Source organism: Jaculus jaculus, chromosome 7 (genome assembly GCF_020740685.1).
Source record: "Jaculus jaculus isolate mJacJac1 chromosome 7, mJacJac1.mat.Y.cur, whole genome shotgun sequence".
In the NCBI taxonomy this organism is placed as follows: domain Eukaryota; kingdom Metazoa; phylum Chordata; class Mammalia; order Rodentia; family Dipodidae; genus Jaculus; species Jaculus jaculus.
In genome coordinates, this window is record NC_059108.1 from 121,589,238 (window position 1) to 121,613,573 (window position 24,336).

Below are 24,336 nucleotides of genomic sequence, written 5' to 3' on the forward strand. Positions count from 1 at the left end.
TGGAGCCGGGCGTGGTGGCGCATGCCTTTAATCCCAGCACTCGGGAGGCAGAGGTAGGAGGATCGCCTTGAGTTCAAGGCCACCCTGAGACTACAGTTAATTCCAGGTCAGCCTGGACCAGAGTGAGACCCTACCTCGAAAAGCCAAAAAAAAAAAAAAAAAAAAAGAAAAAGAACATATTTTGTATGGCTATCATGTATTGGTGCAATCTTTTCCCTCCTCCCTGCCCTCATTTGATACAAGGAGTGGTTGATCTCCTCAGGTCTTGCTGCCTTCTATGAAAGAAAAACAGATTCTCCAATGGAGAGTAGAGTTAGAATAGGTTAAAGTGGAGAATTAATTTGGGGAGAGTTAGATGGATGTAGCTCCTCTTTTAGCCAAACACTAGTGGGAGCTTGACATTGGCAAACATAATCTTTGTCTCTGAAAGATTCCCACCTGGTTCCCAGTTCCAGATATGGGTTTCTTTCCACTGAGCAGATCTCTTAGCCAATCAGAAAGTTATTGGTTACCCACCAAGGTTGTGTGCCACTATTGCACTGGTGTGTACTTCTTGCCAGCCTAGTTGTTCTGAGTAGCTTAGGCCCCTGCTTGCTCACACTGGTATTGGCCACTTGGCTCATGTAGTGCTTTCCAGCACTAAATTAGCTAACCGTCTGGGGACTGGCTCTCTTTGGGATTGCAGCCAATTCTCTTCATCTAACACAAATTTTTAAGCCCTGATCATCTCAGACTTGATTTATCAACGCACCTAAATAATTGGTTTCCCTCTTTCTCTTATGCCAGCTAAACACTGTTTTCATTACCCTCATTTCCTTAATTAAAGGTACAAAGCATACTTATGTCAGAAATAAATACATCTGCTTCTCTTTTTTAGTCCATACTTTAATTATTTTTCTAATATTTTCTAGCAATCATTCTCTCAACATGAATAGAATTTTCTCATATTAGCCATGAAACTCCCACATGTTAGAACTATCCAATTTTATAACAAACACACTGGAACTTTTACACCCCAAGAATATCTTCAGTGTTGGGGCAAACCAGAACAATGAGCCACTTATTCCTTGTCATGACTCCAGTAAAGGTGAATCTTCCTATGTTCCATCTTTTCCTTAGCCAATATTTGTGTTTTTCTGTTTGCAAGAAACACCCTCTTCCACATCATAACTAGGCCTCTAAAATGGCCTGTAATGTTTTGGGGGCATCAGGGACCACCCTGGCCAACAAGTCACTGGAAGGTATCCCAGCCCTGACACTGAAATTTTTCTAGTAACAATCTATGTCTTCTGGGTATGCCACTGTCCAAAAACAAAGGTGGCCATATGATTTATTCATACCCACTTAGTTTTTAATTAGCCCTCTCCCCATCTTTCCTTACTCAGTCTCTTCCCCTGACCTCATTTAGGCCTTTGCACCCCCAGTACTCTGTTCTTCTACTTACAAATATGCAATATCATCCCATTCAGTCATCCCCCCATTCCATTATCTCCCCTTTGTAGTTAACTTGCTTCTGCCTCTGAGTTTTATTCCAACTCACATACAAGTCCAATCATTTCTAGCTAGGATCCACATATGAGAGAAAACATGCGGTGCTTGGATTTCTTGGCCTGGATTGCCTTACTAAGTATAATCCTTACCAGGTCCATCAATTTCCCTTCAAATTTCATAATTTCATTTTTCTTTACTGCTAAACAAAACTCCATTGTATAAATGTACCACATGTTCATTATCCATTTATCAATTTAGGGACGACAAGGGTGGTTCCATTTTCTAGCTAATGTGAATACAGCAGCAGTAAACATGGATGTGCAAGTATCTCTAAGCTATTGTGACGAGTCCTTAGGATATATGCCTAGGAGTGGTATAGCTAAATCATATGATAAGCTATTTTCAGCTGTATCAGGAACATCCACACTGATTTCCGCAATGGCTGTATCAGACTAGATTCCCACCAACAGTGTAGAAGGGTTCCTGTTTTTCTGCATCCTCACCAGCATTTACTGTCATTTGTTTTCTTGATGGTAGCCATTCTGACAGGAATGAGATAGAATCTCAAAGTGGTTGTAATTTATATTTCCCTGATGGCTACGGATGTAGAACATTTTTTTGGATGTTTATATGCTATCTGGATTTCTTCTTTTGAGAACTCTATTTAGTTCCATAACTATTTTTAAATAGGTTGTTTGATTTTTTTATTATTTAATTTTTTGAGTTCTTTATATCTTGGATATTAATCCTCTGTCAGATGTGTAGCTGGCATGGCTTTTCTCTCATTCCTTAGATTGCCTCTTTGCTCTATTCACAGTGTCCTTTGCTGCACAAAAGCTTTGTGATTTCATGAGGTCCCACTGGTTAGTTAGTGGTTTTATTTCCTGAACAACTTGGATTATATTCAGGTTGTTGCCTACACAAGTATGTTGAAGGCTTTCCCCTACTTTATCCTCTAGCAGTTTCAGTGATTCAGCTCTGATATTTGGGTAAAATGTTCTGTACATATCTGTTAGGTCCATTTGTTCTATGAACTCATTTGATCTAGATGCTTCTCTTTATTTTTTGCTGGAATAAGTTTTTCAATTGATAAGAGTGGGGTGTTGAATCACCCACTACAACTGTATTTGGTGTTATCTGTAACCTTAATTCTAGATGTGTTTGATGAAATTGGGAACCCCCATGTTAGGTGCATATATGTGTAGGATTATACCTTCTTATTGGAGTGTTCCTTTAATCAATATAAAATGGCTTTCTTTATCTTTCCTAGCTAATGTTGGTTAAGTCTACCCTGTCAGACATTAGGATAGTGACACCTGCTTATTTTCTAGGCCTATTTGCTTGAAATGGCATTTTCCAACCTTTTATCCTGAGATAGTGTCCATCTTTTATGGAAAGGTGGGTTGCTTGGAGGCAAATAGAAGGATCTTGCTTTTTAACCCAGTCTGCAAACCTGTGTCTTTTGGTTGGGGCATTGAGGCTATTGATACTGAGTTACTATTGAAAGTTGTATAATTATTCTTGTCATTCTTCTTGATTTGTATTCCTTCCAGTTTTTCCTCTGCTCTCTTGTATTAACTATTATTTGAGTATGGTTTATTTTTTTCCATCTTCCTTATGTGTGTGCTTTTCCCTCTCTTCGGCATGGAAGATACTTTCAAGTATGAAATGGTTTAGTGTTCATATAAGCTTTTAGCCTGTTTTGTTGTGGAATGTCCTTATTTCTCTGTCTATTTGGATAGACAGCTTTGCAAAATAATCTTGGTTGCCAGTTGTTATCTTTTAGAGCTTAGAATACATCATTTCAGGCCCTTCTGGCTTTTAGTTTCTGTTGAGTAGTCTGCTGTTATCCTGATGGGCTTGACTTTGTGAGGAGGCTGATGTGAGTGGAAAATCCCTCCACCTGGTTTCTGCTCCCACAGCTCTGTGCTGGTTTGGTGGGTGGGCACACAGACCAGAGCCACTCTGCTTTTTCTTCTACCTCTATGACTGTCTTCTAGTCTGTATGTGGTTGAGTATCATCTTGTTTTGCTTACAGACTCTTCTTTCTTTACTATGTGTCTTTATACACATGTATGTATGTATGTATGTATGTATATATGTATGTTTGTATGTATGTATGTACGTACTTGTGTATATCTTTAACAATATGTGGCACTAACCAGTTATTCAAAGTGGAAAATTGTGAATTGTCTTTCTCATATAACCAATCAAAATTCAACAAATTCTGCCTTCAGTGATGTATCTTGGTTTCTCATTAAGATTACTATATTAATCTCCAAACTAATCCCTTCTCATCACTATTTATTTGGTTAAGTAGTTTCTTTACTTGCAACAGTGTAGGTTTTCTTTTATTTCACACAATATGTGCATTTAAACAATGAAATGTATAGGCTGAACTTACGAGGGCAGAACTAATAGTTTTCTCTAGTCACCCTTTGTCACTCTCAGAGCATTTCCTTCTTACTCTTCTTAAGCATTAGTTACTTTTCTCATTGTTGTGATAAAATAACTGTTAAAGCAATTCAAGGAAAGAGGAATTTGGTTAGTCTTACTGTTTGAGGGAAGTAGAAGGGGAGGTGGCATAGCAATAGGAGTGGACTACAGCTGTTTGACAAGAGCTTGCTCACATCTGGATGGATCAGGATGCAGACATGGGGCAGGAAGCAAGGACTGGCTATAAATAAACCTGAAGGCCTTTCTCCCCAGCAAACCACTTTTCTCCACCTAGGCCCCTAATTCCTGCAGCCTCTCAGAACAGTACCACCAGTGAATACCAAGTGGTAGAAGGCATGAGCCTGTGGGTGAGATTTTACATATCAACCATGGCACCAGAGTTCCTCATCTAAGCCATAGAACACAGGAAGTAGTTTGGATAGGTGTTTTCTTAAATCATCTGAAAAGATGGTTTCCTCCACATTTGCTAAAAGAATTTTAATCATTTCATGCAATGAATGTAAGTGCATTAGAGTTTCATTCTTTCCCCAAATCTAGAAAGATCTACTGACTCTAAGTAGTTCACTAGTTCTTGAAGCTATTTCTTATTTAAAGCTGTACTTGGAAAATTATCCTACTTTTTCTTTGGATAGCTAAAATCTAAATACCCTGTTTGCCTTCTGAATTTAGGATTTGGGAATATGGGACATGTATCTATTTGAGAGTAGAGTTTTAAAAATTGGTGGCAATTTCTCTAAACAATATCAAGTTCAATTAGCTTCTGACCATATTCTAAACATGTTCATGTTTTGACAGTTATTAAAATTTTATTGCTTTTCTCATAGTCTTGAAGTAAACTTGCTGAAAATTGAGACTAGACCTTAAAGGTTTTAATTTGGAGCTAAAATTAAACCCTAACCCTAGATTTGAAACCCAACTAGCTTACTAGCTTTGTACCATTAAACAAGTTAACTCCTCTGCAACTCTGATTTCTGTCAAAAGGAATGATACCACCTTCTCAATATGGTCATGATTGAATAGCTTAAAACTGCCTAGTGCAGTGCCTGGTATGCAGAAGTAGTCAATAAATATTGACTGTCATGATAAATATCTGTAGTAAAGATTCAAAGTTAAAGTTGGCTCAAATAAACTTATTCAGATAAATTATAAGATATATTTTTATGCAGTAAGATATTTATTGTATATAGTAATTAACCTGGGTGATTGAAAGAACAAATATTATTCCTTCCTTTGTTAACTTGGCCTATCCTCAGAACTTATACCATTCCTACCTTGCTTCTTTCTCCTAATCCTTGGAAAGTAAATAGAATATGAAATGTATGAGCATCTCTTTATAAGATAATGCTTTTCTTTTCACTCTCCTAATTGACTATGTTCTGTGGCTTTTCCATTATCTTTTCCCCCAAAATCATTCTCAAGTTAGGACTTAGATTGTGTGTGTGTGTGTGTGTGTGTGTGTGTGTGTGTCTCAAAGACAATGGCTAATATAAATAGTGCTTTGTTAGCACTGTTATATTGACCTTAAATTCCATTATATGTCATAACCTAAATTCACTATCTTATAAGTGAGACAAGCAAGTTCACATGAAAATAACTTGTAAAATAATACCAGATTCTAGGTTACTTTTCAGAAGTTTATATAATTCTTGAAGGGGTCAGGTAAACATGATCAAAGTACATGTGTGGAAATGGTAGAATGCACCCCAATATTTTATACAAATAATTGGGCTTACAATTTTTTGTTGTTTTCTTTTTCATAAACTCCTTAGTAAACTAAAACTGTATCCTAGATATCTGAATTTATGATTAAAAATCTTTATGTGTGCTAAAATAAAATGATTTTAGACAATTTAACAAGATAAAATACATATAAATTTATTAGTATGCACATGTGCACACAAGCCATACAAAGTATGAAAGCTCAGAAAAAGGGTAGATTGAAATTTAAACACTCTATTCAGGGTGCTAGGAGGATGGCTCAGCAGATTAACGGTGATTTCTCACAAAGCCTGCTTGCTAGCCCAGGTTCAGTTACCGTCTACCCACGTAAAGAGAAACCCAAACAGTGACACAAGTATTTGGCATTCTGTTTGCAGTGGCAAGAGGCTCTGGCATGCACATACATTAATTAATTAATTTCTTTGTTGTTTTTGTTTTTTATTTTTTGAGGTAGGGTCTCACTCTAGCTCAGGCTGACCTTGAATTCACTATGTAGTCTCAGGGTGGCCTCAAACTCACTGTGATCCTCTTACCTGTGCCTCCCAAGTGCTGGGATTAAAGGTGTACACCACCACCCGGCTAATTAATTAATTTTTAAAAATTAAATATAATTTTAGAGGAGACTGGTGAGAGAAGGAGACTACAGGAAATATTGGAGGGATCATAAATGATTTTTAGGAAAAATGAATTGTTCCGCATCCCACTTTAGTAACAGATAATAAGTTGTCTTGAACAAAAATTCTCTTGACTCTTGAGATAAATGACAATAAGTTTGGGAAGGTGAGCAGCAAAACTGCACTATATATAGTAAATATTGTCTTATGCAGATCAATTATCTAGTGTCAGTCTTCAGTTAGTGCATTTACTGTGGATAGGTGGAGCACTTTTAGTCTTCCTTTCTATGAAATAATTCTGTAGTTACTGAGACTTTAGGAGGGATTCCAAGATGATTGCATGTCTTTTAGGAGATCTTCCTTTATTCATATTTGGGAGCTTCAGAGAGAGTTTGTTCCTGCTCTGGGTTGTAGCAAGGTTAGAGAGATGTTGATTCTAAGGCAGCATCTAAAGCCTTCAGATTTCCTTTAATTGCAAATGCTCAGCATATCAAAATGTCATACTTTGGTGTATTATTTTCTAAACCTCAACAAAGATACTCTGTGTTTTAAAGTCTATAACTTACCGTAATGTCCAAGTTGAATATAAAACTTGAAGTTGATGATTGTAATTTTTACTTATTTATGCATTTAGTTGTGTTAAAGTTCTCAGGAAGTCAGCAGTATTTATTAAGCATATAAATAATGATACAAAGATCAATATGAGATATCACTGAAGGATTTTACAAATTAGAATACTGTCAGTTTTTTTAATTCATAATCTGTATTCAGGCAGTAGTGTCTTGAAATGTTCCTAGCGAAATGTCATTGGTTCTGAAAACTAAACCTTTTTATAGTTATGGTCAAAAATGTTTCTAGAAAAATTACCATTCTTGGGTCCTGTGTTCATAAAATAGTCATGGATGGTTATTTTTAAGTTCACCAAAATATTGGTAAGCTCCCAAAGGATTTGCTAATCAGATTTTCCTAGATAGATTTCAAGTTTTAGGTAGAACTACATAACGCTAAAAATGTGATAGTATTTCTTTAAGGCACATATTTCTCTATTGGAGATGCCATTTTTCTAAAGTTGGTAATAAGGTTTATTTAATTAGCTTGTCAAGTAAAAATATCTTTGAAAGGGAGAGGTAAAGGCAAACTATTACATTAAATATTAAATTAAAACATTTCATAACCGGATGAGAATGCAACTTCCACCCTTTGTATCTTTTCTTCAGCTTGGCAGAGTTGCATAATAAATTTAGGTGGCATAAGAGACCCTAAAAGAAGAGGGATGGGTGAGAAAATAGCTCTGTGGGTAAAGCATGTGCCATACAAACATGAAGTCCTGAGTTCGGGCGATGGTTTTGCACATCTATAATCCCAGCATTGGAGTGGCAGAGGCAGGTGTATCCTTGGGAACTACTGACCAGCTTGTCTAACTGAGTATGTGAGCTTTAGGTTCAACAATAGACCCTGTCTCCAAATAGAGAGCAGCTGTGGAAGACGCCCAACATCAATCTCAAGCCTCCATCCTCATGTGTGTCCACTTACGTACGTACAGAAGGAGGAAGGGGGCCCAGTAAGCATTATACTTAGAATTAGTCATATATGCGCAGGAAATACACTTTGTAAAAATTAATTTTGTCCTTTTTTTAAAGTTTCTCAGTTGAATTTAAGTGCATATTTACTACTCCTATTTACTCAAGAATTGGTAGCATCCTTTAAGACAAGATTTTTGTATTCATTCTTATTGTAAGAATTATAGAATTAATACTTATACAGAGTTGAAGGGCTTTTTCTACATGGTACAGTATCATAAAAATAAGGTAAGCTAGAAATAAACAAGGAGAATGTATGGTAATATCTGAAACATGGAATTGAATAATGTAACTTGCATAACTATGTGATATGTTGTCATAGTAATTCATGAACATGCTTGTTTTCATTGTACTAACTTCTTTTCACATAATAATTTGTGAATCCAGATTCACATGTAGTTTTTTAATATTTATTTATTTATTTATTTGACAAAGAAAGAGGCATTGAGAGAGAGAGAGAGAAAGGGAAAAAATGGGCGTGCCAGGGCCTCCAGCCACTACAAATGAACTCCAGACGCATGTGCCCCCTTGTACATCTGGCTAACTTGGGTCCTGGGGAATCGAACCTAGGTCCTTTGGCTTTGCAGGCAAACATCTTAACCACCAAGCCATCCCTCCAGCACACACGTGTAGTTTTTTAATGGGGTATTTTATATTAAATAACAATGCAGTGGCCGATGAATTGAAATCACATAAAGTCTTTGAAATACTAGGCTTCTATATTTTGTAATCTGCCTCTTAAGGCACTTTTGACTTAATTTCTATGTGACTTTTATTAGAAAAAAAACAATAATTATTTAATACAGTAAAGCTTATATATAAAATTATTTCATATTACAATCAGACGTTTTTATATACTACATATATAACAGAGTTGAGGGGGAAAGCAGGTATGCTGGTATTCAAGTGTTTTGCATATTAACGTGAAAAGAAAGAAAAGGGAAGATGGTAAAAATTGAGGAAAGAAGGGAATGGAGAATAGAACATTGAGGAAAGGAAGTTGATTCTATCCTTTTGTTACTTTTTCTGCTTCAGTATTTAAAGAATAGGTCACTTGTCCTAATTTCCCATTTTTCAAAGTTGTGGAGCAATAAATTTTAAGACTTTGAACTCAAAAACACCTTAATGATGTCTTTATACTCATATTCCATGAAACCCTGAATAGAATATAGACCTTTTATAGCCTTAGTTTTCAATTATATTAGCAATTTTCCTCATCCTATTTCTAAGTCTGCCTCAGGATAAGAAAAGAAGGATTGGAGGGAATTAACATGGGATATTTTTTATAATCATGGAAAATGCTAATAAAAAATTTAAAAATTATTAAAAAAAAAGAAAGAGACTATAGACAACAGAATTCTCTGAAGAACACATCAGTGACAACTGTTTTCTGACTTAAGGACTTGAAACAGAAAAACACTATCAAGGCAGCTGGTTGAGTTTTATTCTCATACTGTTTTAAAGTTATGACAGCCAATGTCCCTTGATAGCCAATGCTATGACCTCAATGGTGAATAAGAATTGTTTAGTTTTATTTTTGTATAGAATTAAATGAAGTAAAAATGTGTTTCAGGGGTACATATAAGAAGTGAGAAGGGATCATGGCAAATTTGTGTAAGGTAACTGTGAAATGTGAAATGATATTTCTTCTTAGAACTTCCAAGTACAGGTAAAATGGTAAAAAAATTTTTTAAAAAAAAGGATTATTTTTGAAATTTCTCCATGTCTCTGGCTAGACTCAATATTTTTTATAAAAATCCAGCTTACTGAGATTATTTTCTCATTGGCAACTTGCTACTATACTAACAGACAAGAATTAAACCATTCATGAGCTGGGTGTGGTTGTGCACACCTTTAATACCAGCATTCAGAAGGCAAAGATAGGAGGATCGCAATGAGTTCAAGGCCACCCTAAGACTACATAGTGAATTCCAGGTCAGTCTGGGTTAGAATGAAACCCTACCTCAAAAAATAAAAACAACAACCAAAAAAATAAAGTAAAACCATTCTTTTTGAGCTACCATGCTTAAGTGTTCTTGTTGAGAAGCACGATACGGACTAATGCATTGCTCTTTGAGGAGACTGCTGTTGACATATGCACTGAAAGGAAGAAAGCATATAATAATTAACCACTTATATTTAATATTGATCTGAAGATTAATGGTATTTATATAATACTTGACAAATAAGGAAAATTTTCAAGAATAAAAGTGATAAAAATCATCTGCAATGAGATGCTACTAAGCTAGGTACAGGTAATCTTTGTAAAGGGCTCACATCCCTACAAAGAATGAACTTGGGTTAAAAAAAATAGGAAAGAGAAAATGAGCTAGTAAGATCTGCCAGACATTTGATGGGGAAGTGTTCAGTGAAATATTATTTATACAATGTATCAAATATTTGACCCAGGATCTGAAGTCATTTGGGTCAAATTGAGATTGATTTTAACTTATGTTGCTGTAAAAATTTTCAAGAAAATCATCTGATTTAAAATGTGGAAAACATACAGCTCTGTACTCATAACAGTTCCAAGCTATTTTCATTACCCTATAATGCCCATCAATATTTTAAATGTTTAATAGGACTATTAGTTTGATGGTCAAATGCTTAGCATCCTTTAAGCATTCATCTTACTTCATATATATATTTAAAAAAAACATTTTTGGGGATTGTAATTTTTTATGTGAGAGAGAGTGAGAGAATGAGCAAGAGAGAGACTTGGCATGTCAGGGCCTCCAGCTACTGCCATCAAACTCCAGACACATGTGCCACCCTGGGCGCATGTGCAACCTTGCACACTTGCATCACCTTGTGCATCTAGCTTACATGTGACCTGGAGAGTTGAACATGGGTCCTTAGGCTTTGCAGGCAAAATGCCTTACCTCCTAAGCCATCTCTCCAGCCCAACTTTTAAAAATATTTTACTACTTTTTTATTTGAGGAGGGGTAAGAATGGGCACACTAGGGCCTCTAGCCATGGCAAATGAACTCCAGATGCATGTACCATCATTTGCATCTGGCTTACATGGATAATTGAACCTAGGTTTTTAGGCTTCACAGGCAAGCACCTTAACCACTAAGCTATCTCCCCAGCCCCTGCATTTTTGTTACAAGAAAATAAACCAAATTTATTTTTCTAAGTAGAAAAAAATAATCTTACTGTTCCCATCTTATTACAGTTTCATCTAGGAAAACTTGGAAGCCAATCTGTAGTCCTAAATATGGAGAGCTAATTGTTATAGGCCTAAGTTATTTCTCTAGACTATGAATTACTGAGCTATGTTTAATTTATATCAGTCTTTTCCTCAAGAAAAATAATGTTAATATACTCTGAACCACACAAATAAATATTTATTCCAAACATTGATAAAGCAAATAAAAACTATTGTATAAGCAGAATCTTAATCATTATCTTTTATGCATAGCTAATTTATCCAAAAGTCACTAATTTGTCAATTTTAGATTTATGTATCAAGAGTTCAAAAGATGGTTCAAAATAATCTGAGGTTATTTATTCAACCTCCATAGCTATATAGCAATGGTCTATGAAGCTCTTCTGTTTATTTTAGTACACTGGTATAAATAGTAGCTTTTATTTTTTGTGTCTGTAATGAGAGGGATCAAACCCAGGGCCAAGTGTGTACTCTACCTCTGAGCTACACTCCCAGCTCCTAATAGCATTTCTAAAATGCTCTTGTGCATATAAGTACCATGCTTTCAGTCCATCAGTATCAGTATCCTGTTACTTAATTTATATAACTTAGACATAACTCTGTTTCAAGGCTCTGTTCTGAAATGTTTCCAGGCCAGATTCTACTTGACCTCTGCTTTATAGAATCACATAAATTTATATTTGTAGTCATATCATGTCATTACTTTAAGCTGTATGTAAATTCTCTAGGGTTCCTTTTAAAACATTTATACAAGGATGGAGAGATGGCTGCTATTTAAGGTGCTTGCCCATAAAGCCCAATGAACCAAGTTTGATTCCCAGTACCCCCATAAAGCCAGATGCACAAAGTGGTACATGCATCTGAAGTTTATTTGTTTTGTTTTGTTGTGTAGTAGTTTATTGCAGTCTGGTTCACATTGCTGGCAGAAATCACAGAACCAAGAGCAGCTTGTGGGGACAAAAAGAGAGGAGGTATTTTGGCTTACAGGCTTCAGGGGAAGCTCCATGAAGCTAGGGGAAAACAATGGCATGAGCAGAGGGTAGATATAATCCCCTGACCATGGACAATAGCAACAGGAGAGTTTGCTGAACACTGGCAAAGAGACACTGGCTATAACACCCATAAGCCAGCCCCAACAATTTACTGCCTCCAGGAGGCATTAATTCCCTAATCTCCATCAACTGGGAACCTAGCATTCAGAACACCTACATTTGTGAGTCAAACCACCTCATACATGGCTAGAGGCTTGGGTGTGCCCATTCTCTCCTCTTACCCTCCCTTTCTCTCCCCCTCCCACCCTCTGGCCAGGTTTGGTGGTGATCTGCCATGTATTTTGAAGATGGAAGTAATTAATGTGAAGAGTAAAATAATATAGAATTATAATCCATCATTTATTACCTCATTTAGATTTGCCAACTTTCTCACTACAGTTCCCTACACTTCATCTTTTCCTGCTTTTCTTCCTTCCTTCCCTGCCTCCTGACATCCCCCTTCTCTCTCCTTCTCTTTGTATATATTGTATGGTATTGTGTTGTTTTCTCATTAGGAATCAGGGTCATCCAGCTGTTTCTTATTCTTTCCAACATCTTAGATAACTGGAAAGAAAAAGTTTATATTAATTACTGTTAAAGTAAGTTCTGAAGCACATAGTCCTCTTATCAGGAGACTGTTCATAAATAGAATATATATTCCTTTTTCAATTTGAGTTAAAAGGTAACAAGGACACAGTTACATATATGTGAAGACAGTAAGCTTCCCAGCCTTACCATTATGATAGAACATAAACTTATCTCAAAAATCTTACTGCAGATATATGCAGGGGAAGAACCTAGGAACACTGTGTTGATGTTTTAAATTAAATCTATCAACAGGTAAGAGTGTTTATTTGAGCAGATAATACAATGACCAATCTGTATTATAATCAAAGGAATTAGGAATTTTTAAACTGGACATGGTGGCACACGCCTTTAATCCCAGCACTCAGGAGGCAGAGGTAGGAGAATCTCCATGAGTTCGAGGTCATCTTGAGCCTACATAGTTAATTCCAGGATAGCCTGAGCTGGGGCTAAACCCTACTTCAAAAAAAATAAATAAATAAAAGGTTAGGAATTTTTTAGATTTGTTTGTTCTTTAAATAAATGTTGACCAGAGAATTAGCTTACTCAGCAAAGTGCTTGCCTTGCGAGCATGAGGGTCTTGAGTTTGAGCCCCAGAACCCACATTTAAAACAAAAAAACAGAAGAGGGTTAGAGAGTTGGCTTGGAGGTTAACGCACTTGCCTGCTAAGCCTATGGACCCAGATTCAATTCCCCAGTACCCATGTAATCCAGGTGCACAAAGTGGTATGTGACTAAAGTTCATTTGCAACAGCTAGAGGGCTAGAGGGCCTGACACACCCATGTCCTGTGTGTGTGTGTGTGTGTGTGTGTGTGTGTGTATACATACCTACATACTTCCTCATCTCTCTCTTTTTCTCTTAAATAAATAAATACTATTTTAAAGAAGAAGATCTGGGCGTGGTGGCACCTGCCTTTAATCCCAGCACCCAGCAGGCAGAGGTAGGAGGATGGCCATTAGTTCGAGGGCACCCTGAGAATTCCAGGTCAGCCTGGCCTAGAGTGAGACCTTATCTCAAAAAACAAAAAAAAAAAAAGAAGAAGAAGAAGAAGGAGAAACAATTAAGCAAAGAAAGAGAAAAATAAATCAAAGCCACAGTTGTAATCCCAGCACTGGGAGATATACATGGGCAAACTCCTAGAGCTCACTCTCCCAGCCAAGCTAGCCTACTTGGTAAGTTCCAGGCCAAAAGTAGACAGCCTTCCTATGCTGGAGAGATGGCTCAGTGTTAAAGGCACTTGCTTGAAAAACCTGAGGGCCTGGGTTCAATTCCCCAGTATTCACATAAAGCCAGATGGAACTTCTATAGTTAATATCAGGTGAATAAAGAAGTACCACTGAAAGACTGTGAAACATATGTTAAGAACAACTGACACCTAAGAGTTTTAAAAGTGGGGAGACTCTGTGGATGGATTATTCATGTAACACACCCAAGTAATGCAAGGCAAAGCAGAACCATCTCACACAACACTGAGAAGAACAGGGGTAAAATGGGCACTAGTGAAACTGTCTAAGAAAGTGGTTAGAATTACACAGCATTCTTAGTTCAATAAATACTTAATGAACTGTATATGTATAATTTAGTGAAAAATTGTATCTTTTCCTTAAAAAGTGAGTTTAAAACATTGGCATTTTGGTTTGTCTTAGAATAACTTGTGTGGGGGGTTATTTAGATGATACCAAATTCTAAAATAGAAAATATATGCTTAAAGTTTTAAAGGTATTACCAATCTCATGTAAAAACCCTTTTTACTCATAACCCCCTCCAGTTTTTTCTTGCCATTTTTATTAAATATTTATTTATTTATATATTTTATTTAAGAGAGTGGCAGATAGGAGAATGGGCATGCCAAGGCCTCTAGCCACTACAAACTCCAGACACGTGTGCCACCATGTGTATCTGGCTTACATGGATTCGGTGAATCAAGCCTGCATCCTTAGACGTCACAGGCAAGTGCCTTAACCACAAACCTATCTCTCCAGCCTATCTTGCCATTTTTAATGAAGTAGCTTGAATCAGTGGTAAGGAACACAGAAGGATATCCATATACTGATCATCTAGGGTTTTTTTGTTTGTTTGTTTGTTTGCTTGGGGTTTTTTTTTTTTTTTTTTGGTGCTAGGATAGAATCAGAGGCCTTTTGCATGCTAGACTCTACTATTGAGTTACACCCTAGTCCCCATATTTCTTTTTTCAGACACCTTTATTGATTTTCATACAATTTCATAGTTTTTCATTAAGAAAAAAGGTTTTTGCTAAAGTTTTATTTTGCTAAAGTCCTACGCCTGAGTACCTATGTCTCTGTTTGTCACCAATATTTGGACCTTCTGATTTTGGTTTAGAAACCAGAAGAGATTGAGGAGAGTAGTTCCAGTACCTAGATTTTGGTAGTTCATATCATAGTCATTATACTATCATTTTTCTTTCCCCAGTTATTATGATCAGAGTACCACATATTTATCCTTTATGAAGATCAAGTATGCCTGCATTGGTTTGTTGAGTTCTCACAATAATTTCCTAAAGCTGTATATAATGACTAGTCGTTCTTTATCCCATTATTTTCTTTAAACATATATTTCTATGAAAAGTATTAGATTTACATATTTGCCAAAATGTGTATTATGTATTTACTTTTATTAGGATGTTAAGTTCCAAAGTAGCAAGGTCTTCTTTATTTATGATTTTTTTTTTTTTTTTTTTTTTTTTTGGTTTTTCGAGGTAGGGTCTCACTCTGGCTCAGGCTGACCTGGAATTCACTATGTAGTCTCAGGATGGCCTTGAACTCTCGGCGATCCTCCTACCTCTGCCTCCCAAGTGCTGGGATTAAAGGCGTGCGCCACCACGCCCGGCTTATTCATGATTTTTTACCCCTTGTATCTAAATCAAAGCATGGGTAGTCACTCAAATATTTGTTCAGTAGATGAATAATATTGTTACCCTGATTTTTGTTTATATTGAAACTAATGTTTTAGAAGTTAAATAATTTAAATCACTAACTTTAACTGATCAAATTAGTTTGTGTCTCTTATTCTACAGTTTATGTTGAGAAAATACTCACTGACATCTAAAATAATATAAGCCATTTTGCTTATCATGAGTTATATACTATGGATGTGCATTAGGATGAGAGACTAGTAGCAATAGTGTAGATGAAGGAGAGACTGCAAATTTTGCAAGATAATGAATAAAAGTGGGCTGAAACAACTCAACCTACATACAAACCTAAACTTTTTGTTTAACTTTTTATTGGCAATTTCTTAAACATAGAAAAAATGCCATGATCATTCCTCTCCCATCATTCTCCTTTTCCTCCCAATTCCCTCCTCCAGTCTATCTCTTCTTTTCAACTAGTCTCTCTTGTATTTTTTAAATATGTTATTTATTTATTTATTTATTTGACAGAGAAAGAGGGAGAGAGTGAGCGAATGGGCGCACCAGGGCCTCCAGCCAATGCAAACAAAGTCCAGACTCATGTGCCCTGTTGTGTAACTGGCTAACGTGGGTGCTGGGGAATTGAACCTGGGTCCTTTGGCTTTGCAGGCAAACACCTTAACTGCTAAGCCATCCCTCCAGCCCTCTTTCTTCTATTTTGATGCCATCAACTTTTTCCTCCCAATATGCAGGTCTTGCATAGGTTGTGTCAGCCACTGTGTGGTCGTGAGTATCAAGGCTACTTCATGTCTGGATGACAGCATTCCTCGCCTTCCTTTGGCTTTCACATGCTTTCTGCCACCTCTTCTGAACTGGAGCCTGTTGCAGTCAGGTTTGCATTGCTGGCAGAAATCACCCAACCAAGAGCAGCTTTGGGGCAAAAGGGTTTATTTTGCCTTACAGACTTGGAGGGAAGCTCCATGATGGCCAGGTGAAAGAATGGCATGAGCAGTGGGTAGACATCACCCCCTGGCCAACATAAGGTGAACCATAGCAACAGGAGAGTGTACTATTCACTGGCAAGGGGAAACTGGCTATAATACTCATAAGCCCACCCTCAACAATACACTGCCTCCAAGAGGCATTAATTCCCAAATCTCCATCAGCTGGAAACCTAGCATTCAGAACACCTAAGTTTATGGGAGACACCTGAATCAAACCACCGCAGTGCCTAAGCCTTGGAAATTATGATAGAGATATCTCACTTAATTCTGAACACTTCACTGGCACTTCTCAGTATTTGGGTGAGTTTTGAGTCACACCAGTGGTCACCACTGTCTGAAAAGAAGCTTCTCTAACCAACAGTTAAAGTAGCATTAATATATGGGCCTAAACATAAGAACTTAAATGGAAGTTTGGTGGGATAATACATCCATTTAGCCAGACAACAGTAATAATTTTCCCCCCTAGGGCTTATGACTGTCTCAACCCTTGGTTGTTGATTAGGTTTGCAGTACCAAACATGAATTGCTTCTCACAGAGGGGACTTCAAATCCACTTCAGAGAACAATTGGTTTTCTCCAAAACAGGCATGTCAAGGTCTCACTGTAGCCCAGGCTGACCTGTATGGAATCTCAGGGTGGCCTCGAACTCTAGGCAATCCTACCTCTGTCTCCCCAGTGCTGGGATTAAAGGTGTGTGCCACCACACCAGGTTATTTTTATTTTTTTGAAGCAGGGTCTCACCCAAGCCCAGGTTGACTTGAAACTCACTTTGTAGATTTATGCTGGCCTCAAACTCATAGAGAATCCTCCTACCTCACCCTCTGGGGTGTTGGGATTAAAGGCTTGCATCACCATTTCCAGCTCCTTTATACTTTTCTCATTTTTCTTACTTGTGGTTACTTAGCCTTTTCCTTTCTAATAAAAGATGTCTAAAATGAAGTTTTATCCAGAAAATGTAATGTAATGTCATAGACTTTATTTCTATTTCCCTTAGGAAATAAGTTTTTCTTTTTTTTCATATAGTTTTCTTTTGATGAAGTCTTGGTAATATTAAGGTTAATTATCCAATCTGAGTTTTCAAAGGACTTGAATGCAAAAGAAACTTCAAAAATGTGTTCTGCAGCACGTATGGAATTCAATGGTTGATTGCCTGCTTAACATGCCCAAGTACCTGAATTCTGTCCCCAGTTTCACAAGCACAAAATTTGCGTTTATATAGTAAGCCTTTAAAATTCTAAAAGAATGACAACTTTATAAATTTGCTGCATTTTCAAATATAATAAACTACTGTTTTAACATTATAGTAAAAACAAATACTACAGTCCATTTAAAGTGACTATAAGGGCTGGAGAGATGGCTTAGCGGTTAAGCGCTTGCCTGTGAAGCCTAAGGACCCCGGTTCGAGGCTCGGTTCCCCAGGTCCCATGTTAGCCAGATGCACAAGGGTGTGCACGTGTCTGGAGTTCGTTTGCAGAGGCTGGAAGCCCTGGCACGCCCATTCTCTCTCTCTCCCTCTATCTGTCTTTCTCTGTCTGTCACTCTCAAATAAATTAATTAATTAATTAAAAAATACAAAAAAATAAAGTGACTATAAAAGATATTGTTCCCATAAAGTATTAGTAAGCAAATGGTATATCACAGGAGATAAGCTAAAACAAGAGTGAATAACAAATACATGTTATATTAACAGACGCCTCCAAGCCTTAAAAAAACATCAGATAAAACAGTGAAAATGCTGGGTGTGGTAGCACACGCCTTTAATCCCAGCACTCAGGAGGCAGAAGAAGGAGGATTGCCATGAGGTCAAGGCCACCCTGAGGTTCCACAGTAAATTCCAGGTTAGCCTGGGCTAGAGAGACCCTACCTTGAAAAAAAAAAAAAAAGCAGTGAAAATGTCTGAAACAGACAAAAGCACACTGGCCGTCCTACGTAGAGCACCATCTTTGCCACTCTCCTCTCGCTTCCTGGGCTGTTTGCAGCGTGGTGTGGTATACAGGTAGTACAAATGATGTCAGCGTATGGAAATGCAGATTGTGTCCACGTGCAAAGGGAATTGGGCTTTGCCTTATCAGATCAATTAATCTGTTAGCAAGTTCATTTTAGCATTCCTGTTAGTCCATGTTTGTGGCACATGTGTGTGTTTAGTTCTTTTGAACCTCAAGTGAAATATCATACTGTTTCTCCCATTAATGCTTTAGATAAAATTTTTGACACATTTTTCATTTTATATTTGTATTTTGGCAATTTATTCCTGATCTGTATAGTAGAAGTACAGTTTGAACAGCAATTGGTATTCTCCATCTGATTGAACCCAGCCACCCAAAATTGGAGCATTCAGAGAGACTTAAAAGAACCTGATCATAAGGATCTAGCAGTAATACCAAAGTATATTTACTAATTGTTTACCTAGTATGACCATGGAAAGCTTCATTAGCAGTACAACATATATACCATACATGTCTGCAATAAAGGCTTCAGAAATCTTGGTTTTTAATCTCTAGCTTATAAAGGATCCTCTTATACATTTTCTAAGTCATTGCTACTTTACAAATATAATATAGGCATGCTTTGTCTTTGTACATATTCCATACCTGTAAAGCATTCGGACATGTAGAAAAATAAAAATAACACCTTTTCAACTAACACTAAAATAATAGCAGCTATTGATTTAGAAAGGCAGCCACATAGTTGCATGTATACTACACAGTAAGATTATTAATTTTTACATTTTATGAATGAATAAAAAAACAACAATACAGAATATCATATCAAATTAGAAACCCAGTATTTTCAAACTCGCCTTTTTTTAATTTTTTACTGACAACTTCTATACTTACAGCCAATAAACCAGGATAATTCCCTCCTCTCCCCAACTTTCCCTTTCACAACTCCACTTTCCATCATATCCCTTCCCTCTCTCCATTAGTCTCTCTTTTTTATTTTGATGTCATCTTTTTCTCCTATTATGAGGGTCTTGTGAAGGTATTGTTAGGCACAGAGAGGTCATGGATATCAAAGTCAATTTCTGTCTGGACAGTTGCATTATAAGGAGTGGTACAATTCCTTTGGCTCTTACATTCTTTCTGCCACCTCTTCTGCAATGGAGATTTTTCAGTGCTGGACACTCCACTGTCACTTCTTGGCACTATGTTGCCTTTTGGGGCATCCCAGTGGTCACCTCCATCTGAAAAGAGAAGCTTCTCTAGCCAAAAGTGAGAATAGCATTAATACATGAATATGAAGATGATGTACAGTGCTTACAGGGCAGGTTGGTGAGCATGGTATAAGCACTTAACTAGACAAGAGCAGGCTTGATGCCCCTAAGGCTCAACACCTCCCTGCCATAGGCCTCTCCTCCTCCCTCACCCCAGGTAGGGCTTCACTCTAGCCCTGGTTGAACTGGAATTCACCATGTTGTCTCAGGGTGGCCTCAAACTCACCATGATCCTCCTACCTCTGCCTCCCAAGTGCTGGGATTAAAGGCATGTGCCACCATGCCCAGCCTACCATAGGCTTTTGATGAGATTTTCAGTACTAGGCATGTATTCCCTCCCAGGAGGGAGGGAGACCTCCAGTCCAATTATAGAGCAGTTGGTTTCCCCCAGAGCAGACATGCCACTATTGCACCTGTTCAGTCATTTGGCCTGTCTGGCCAAACTTGAGGTTTCTGGTAACCCTGTTTTCGCTGCTGATGACTTCTGTCTCTCATAGGGCTGCATGCAGTGCAGCTTTTTTCAGCTTTTAGATGGCTGGTCTACAGGGAGAAGGTTTTCAGCTTAGCACCAGCTTGATTTCTCGGTGACCTTGCTGCGCAGGCATGGGAAGTCTTCAGCAATAGGATTTTACCATCTTTTACTCATGGGAAACCAGGGGCCCTGGAAATAGCCTGTAGTGTTTTGGAGGCAACAGGGACCTCCCTGACCAGCAACTCACTGGAAGGTATCTCATCCCTGGCACTGAAAATTTTCTAGTAACAGTCTATTACTTCTGGATGTGCCATTATCCAAAAAAGCAGGCTTTTATATATGTCTTATTCAGAATATCTTGAATTTTGATAATTGGCCCTTCTCTTACTAATCTCTTCCCCCGGCCTCACTTAGGCCATTCCACTCCATATAAACTGTTCTACTTACATATTTACAATACTATCCCCTAATGTCCTTTCCTCTCCTCCCTCCCTTATAGCCTTTTTCTACCTTACTGACCTCTGCTACAGATTTTTGGTTCCAGCTCGCACACAAGTCTAAACATTTGTACCTAGGATCCACATATGAGAAGGAACATGGCTTTCTGTGCCTGGGTTACCTCACTTAGTATAACCCTTTCCAGATCCATCCGTTTCCCTGCAAATTTCATAATTTCAGTTTTCTTTACCGCTGAATAGAGCTCCATTGCGTAAACATACCACATTTTTATTATCCATTCACCTACTGAAGGACATCTAGGCTGGTTCCATTTCCTAGCTATTGTGAATAGAGCAGCAATAAACATGGCTGTGCAAGTATCTCTAAGGTAGTGAGAAGAGTCCTTACGATATATGCCTAGGAGTGCTATAGCTGGATCATATAGTAAATCTATTTTTAGCTATCTCAAGAACCTCTACACTGATTTACCAGACTACATTTTTATCAAACTCATGTTTGATGTAAACATGTGTGAATTTCTTCAAGTGCCAGAAAATGTATAACTGCAACTAATCAAAAGTTCAGATTTTTCTGCTACTGATTATCTTTATTCTCCATTTCTTGAATCAGTAATTATAATACTTCCTAATCAAATTCTTGTCTAAATTAACCTTACTTGTAAGAGCTGTTAAATCACAAAGGTAACAACATAGTACTAGCTAACATTCAAGTGTTCTACATATATATTTAATGTAAATCTCATTTTCTTCATAATTGCACTATTCATATAAAAAGGCCTTATTGGGCTGGAGAGATGGCTTTGCAGTTAAGTGCTTGCCTGTGAAGCCTAAGGACCCTGGTTTGAGGCTCGATTCCCCAGGACTCACATTAGCCAGATGCACAAGGGGGCACACGCATCTGGAGTTCGTTTGCAGTGGCTCGAAGCCCTGGTGCACCCATTCTCTCTGTCTATCTGCCTCTTTCTCTCTCTCTCTGTCACTCTCAAATAAATAATAAAAATTAACAAAAAAATTTTTAAAGGCCTTATTATTCTAATCACTTTATAAATAAGGATATAAAGACCTAGAAAGAGTATAACCTACACAGTGCTACAAAGGTAATATTAATTGAGCCAAAATTCAGATCCAGGAAGTTTGGCTTCGGAATTCTATCCCCCAAGCTGTTTTTCATTGTACCTGTTTTCCTTCATTCCTATGTGCACATTCCTCTTTTCTGTTATTCTCATGGTTAAGAGAAATAATGTAAAGCAAAGAGGCAGTGGAAATTCAAGAAAGTATGAATATAAATGTAGTGATTGTCCTTGTTAAGTTGAAAAAAGAGTCAATTACTTGTGTACAGATAATGAAGTTTGGAAGTCAAAAGGGTTAAACTCTATTGCTGCTTTTATTAGGTGACCTCAATCGAGTCAATCTTATCTTCTAACCTGTAGGAAAAAAGATGAATTACTGTATAGTAATGATCTAAATACTGGGGCATGATGTCATGAGTGCTGTGAACTCCCAACTAGTCAAAAATAATACAACTGGCTTCATAATAAATTAAATAATTGTGTAGTCTAGTTTTCATATTTATGATCAGTGTTAAAATTCCCAGAACAAACCCCATGTCAAAAATGTTGGTATTGGGGCTGGAGAGATGGCTTAGCAGTTAAAGTGCTTGCCTGCAAAGCCAAAGGACCTTAGTTCAATTCCCCAGAATCCACATAAGCCAGATGTACAAGATGGTGCGTGTGTCTGGAGTTCGTTTGTAGTGGTTGGAGGCCCTGGCCCATTCTCTCTTTCTCTCTGTATGCCTCTCTCTCTCAAATAAGTAAATAAAATAAAATGTTGGTATTGAGCTGGGGAAATGGCTTAGTGGTTAAGGCATTTGCCTGCAAAGCCTAAGGACCCCAGTTCAATTCCCCAGGACCCACATAAACCAGATGTTCAAGGGGTGCATGCATCTGGAGTTCATTTGCAGTGGCTAGAGGTCCTGGAGTGCCCATTCACTCTATCTGTCTCTTTCTCTCTCTCTCTCTCTCTCTCTCTTTCTCGCAAGTAAGTAAATAAATAAATTTTTCTTAATGTTGGTATTAAGGGGAGAGCAGCATGACATTTGGAGTTTCTACAGGTTACTGATTCAGTTTAGCATTAAAGCTTTCCATAGGCAATACATTAATATTCACCATTTATGAACAAATTTGTTTTTTCTTGATTGATGGCTATAATTAATTGTATTCTTTGATTTTTTTTATTTTTTTGTTTATTTTTATTTATTTGAGAGTGACAGACAGAGAGAGAAAGAGGAACAGGGAGAGAGTGGGAGAGAGAATGGGCACGCCAGGGCTTCCAACCACTGCAAACAAACTCCAGACGCAGGCGCCCCCTTGTTCATCTGGCTAACGTGGGTCCTGGGGAATCGAGCCTCGAACCGGGGCCCTTAGGTTTCACAGGAAAGCACTTAACTGCTAAGCCATCTCTCCAGTCCTCTTCTTTGATATTTTTGGCATATGTTATTATACTATAATGTTCTTTTCAGTAACAAATAAGGATCTCATCAAGTTAACTAAAAAGAAACATAAGTAAGTTTTGGGTTTCTTCCAGCTTCTTTTAGATGAGCTCAGTTCTGAAAAGAGAATTCTTCATATTAGCCCAGGTCTTAGGAAAATCCAATGGAAGTTAAGACAATAAAAATTTATATTACATTGGTAAATATTTCATAATGAGCTGCTGAAAAAGATTTTGAAAACTGTTTTGCAAATAAATATATATAGGAAACCTGTGTTATATGCTGATAATACATATTGTTGCTCTTCATCTGTAGGTGTCAAATGACTTAGCTTCAAAGAATGATTCATTTTGGATATGCATGTGTGCATTTGTGGTGTGTGTGTGTGTGTGTGCGTGTGTGTAAGTTCACATTTTATTAGAAGATTGTAAATGTGATGACTCTTAAGTGAGTGCTCCATTTAATTAATCATCTAAACTAGTGGGAAAAGAATAAATAAAGCAGAATTTTTTTAATCCTAAGGTTTCATAACTTTTTAACGTAATTGTGTTCTCTTTTGTTTCTGTTTGTTTCTTGTTTTGGTCTGTTAAATGGCTACAAATTTAGTAACCAAGTTTTATATAATTTTTTTCAAAAAAAAGGACTCCTTTTATATATGATCTGATAAAAGACAGCAAATGGAAGTAGAACAGATTTCTTTAAGCCACAATATCCTATAGATAAAGGGAAGCTTGAAATTTTTTGGTCCTGAGATTTTGACTTTGTTTCTGCCACAGTCTCACTGATTACTCATTCAAAGCCTAAATATAGACTTATTGCAGAAAAATATTTTAATGTATTAAATTAAATGAGATTTATAAAGAAAAACCAAACAGCCGGGCCTGGTGGTGCACACCTTTAATCCCAGCACTCACTCGGGAGGTGGAAGTAGGAGGATCACCATGCGTTCAAGGCCATCCTGAGACCACATAGTGAATTCCAGATGAGCCTGGACGAGGGAAAGACTCTACCTCGAAAAACCAAAAGAAAGAAAAGAAAAGAAAAAAAAAAACCAAATAAATTGAAATCTTGATCAAAATATTTCAAAAGCCTCTTTTTAAATTGCATTAAATTATAAACTCTGGAAACAAGTCTAGTGTCTACTTTGAAATAATATCATAACAACTTGAAGTGAAAGTT

At 37.2% G+C, this 24,336-nt stretch overlaps 1 protein-coding gene across 10 annotated transcripts in view; it reads left to right on the forward strand.

Annotated features, from left to right (window-relative positions):
- The window catches only part of Gphn (gephyrin), a 450,651-nt gene that overhangs the window by 298,529 nt on the left and 127,786 nt on the right, over positions 1–24,336 (forward strand). The gene's annotated exons all lie outside the window — the stretch shown is intronic.